The sequence below is a fragment of the Malurus melanocephalus genome, unplaced genomic scaffold (assembly GCF_030028575.1).
Source record: "Malurus melanocephalus ecotype Western Australia unplaced genomic scaffold, MMel_1.1 scaffold_480, whole genome shotgun sequence".
Lineage (NCBI taxonomy): Eukaryota > Metazoa > Chordata > Aves > Passeriformes > Maluridae > Malurus > Malurus melanocephalus.
Window position 1 is genome coordinate 38,578 of NW_026623712.1, and position 3,084 is coordinate 41,661.

Genomic DNA, 3,084 nt, shown 5'->3' on the forward strand with positions numbered 1-3,084 from the left:
TCAGCTGTGTCAGCATCCATCCAATTCCAGATCACATTTTGGCATTTCAGACAAAAGACATCCTGGCAAAAATTAAACTGAGGAACGGGTAATATGATTAGGACAATTTATATTTGTAACAGTTGTGAGTGGCAGCATCAGCGCTTGCTAATCCTTTGATAAATTCTTGTTACCTTTCAGTTCCCAAACGTATCTATGAAAGTACAAAGCATATTGGAGGCAGATGCTGCAGCAGATGATTATGCTTGCCAAGCAGTGCTTTGTTTGTTGTGGTTTTTTTTTTCATCTAGGTATTCTTAACTGTCATGTTACATGCACCAAATAGTTCTTACTTCTGGCACACTTCATGCACTGCTCTGGGACATGAATAATATAGCTGGTGTTTCTTCCCCCCACTCTTCTCCCTATTCTCTTTCACACATCATCATGTTAGGCCTCATCTTGAAGCCTTAACTCAAATGAGCAAAACCATTTACTCCTGGCACTAACCTGAATATAATAAATAGCAAAAAGCTTGAATCAACYGCATGGTAATTCATATTTAAGCCAATATAATAATTTTTTTCTCCTTTCTTGACTTTGAAACATCATAGCAGAATATAATAAAACAGAAGAAAAACTGATTTCAGGACAACCAAGTTTAAAACGGTGTTTCCTTCACAACAGCTGACACTGACAGGAGCACAGAACCTGCTCCATACTTTTAGATGCTATAGGCAAGAATGAGAAAAAAAATAAAAAAAAAAAACCTCTGGAAATCTTTACTTACATTTATTACCTGAATTTGGAAAAAATTGTTCACAAATAACAAAGTTATATCTTTTTGCAGTTTTATATTGTCTCCCACCATCAAAAAATCAGAACATTTTTYACCTTCATTTAATAGGATGGGGCTTGCTGGTGTCTTTGGTATTCACCTGCTCTGCACCATAAATGCCTGCAGGGACTTGAGTTGGGTTTTTTAATGTGTTTTGGAATTAATTCACTTTTATTTTTGTTATCTTCTGAAATTAAAGAAGGGTTATTTGACTGCATAGTAAACCTAGAAAGGGCATCACCCTCACTCAATACTTTTCAGGCTCTTTTGAAGGTCAGTGTACACACATGTGCATGCAGGTATGTCYAAGAGAGCGTGCATGTATGCAAACCATGCTGTCACAGAAAAAGTCTGGAAMGGTTTGGGAGCTCAAAAGAAATATCTTTCTCCTCTAAACTGCTTTATTACTGGCATTCCCTCCCTCTTGGGCATGTGTTCAGCTGAGACTAGGCCAAATTGGCAGTCRTTTCCAAAGCGCTTGGCAGCCCCGTGATCCCTGGGAGTTTTCAGCTGACATCTCTCTCCCCACCAGTCTATGCAAGGGTCAGTGGGAGACCTGACTCCCAGGCCCGGGCTTGCTCTGGCTGTGTCATGAGTCAGGACCAATATAAATTAAAACCTTAAAGCCATACTGTGAAGGCATTCTTTACCCCCTAAGGTATTTTTTTTTTCCCTGTGACAGATTGCCTTTCCACTAGTTTCCTATTTTTTCATTCTTGGATAATACGGTAGCAAGTGTGCTCCTTTGAGCTGAAGAAAAGGGGAACATCTGGCAAAGAGAGGGTTAAACTTCCACCAAATTTTTAATATTTTTGGTAGATTTGTTGATGCTCAACAAGCAGGAGTGAAATAATAATAATACTAGGGGCTGCTTATCACTTACAAACAATAGTCCAATGACAATGTTCACACTGACGGAAAAAATGGGAGTAGAAATTAATAGTGACAGTCCTGCAGGAAACAAGGGAGAAATTGGATACCAAGTTATAAAATACAGACTAATCCAATAGGCACATGCTGCTGTTATTATATTAATATTGTTAAAAATATCAAAGCACTTTAAAAATGGAATTGTACTGTAGGTAGATAGACAGTATTATTTCCACATTTTTTTAAATAGAAATTTTCACTCCTTGTTTGGCTTGGAGGCATGGATGTAATTTGTTGCTCAAAAAACCAGTAGCTGAATGCTGTGAAAAATAAGACTCAGGATTAAAGCCTCCCATCTGAAGGACAGAATCAGGCTACACTCAGAGCCCTCTCTGTTATTAGCAAAACCATCTGAGTCACTGCAGATATGGATTTCACTGATGTTTTTTCAAAAGTGGGGTGGGCTGTGTTTATTTAGCTAGTTCGAGAACAGGGATTGTTTTTCCTCCATGCAAAAATAAACAGCAAAAAACCCAACCAAACTCACGTAAATAAAGAAGTAAACATGAACCTCAACACATCTCACCCGCTGATGAACCTAATCCCACAGCCCAGGCTCAGATAGGTAAAATCCCTCTAACAAAAAAGAATCACCAGGCTTCATCACGTAGATAAAGTGCATAACATGGGCTGATGGAGTACCAGGTGATGGAGGCAGCACAAACAGCAGCTGGGAGCAGCCCGGGTGGGCAGGTGGCTCCAAGTTGCCTAAAAGACCTGACCAAAACCCACAAAGCAAGCGCTCTATRTTGCCTCAAAGCTCGTTCTCTTTTTCAGCTGATTGTGAACAAAAAAAAAAAAAATCTGTCCCCCCACAGCGACTTCAAGCCAAGCCCACAGCCCGCTTTCTTTCAGAAAGGTTTCTCCATGCAAATCATCTCTCTCCCCGCTTTTAGCGAGGATGTGCCTCCTTCCCCTCCTGGTGCTCTGTCACACAGACCTTCCCTTTCCACCAGACACCGAGACTTGACTTAATAAGCAAGGGGGGGTAAAATATCCACTCTTTACACGTAGGGTGTCCTGAGGTACATACAAGCGTCACTCTTAAGATGTGATAAAGTAATCCAACGCCGGGCCCAGCCTGCCAGTTCAGGCCTAAAGGGATTTGATTCAGTGTCAAAACCTTTGGCTCGGGAGGTCACTCTCTCCTCTTGCTTTTCTTATAACAAAGGCAGAGGGTTGGGGGGGGGGAGGGTTTTCTCCTCTTCTTCTTCTATTTTTTTTCCCTTTTTTTTTTTTTTTTTGGTCTTGTGAATTCATCAGCTGCTGTTTGTTGAGCAGCGGGCCTTTATTCCGCCTGCTGAAACATTTTCATTAGACGGAGGCCTCTGAAGTGC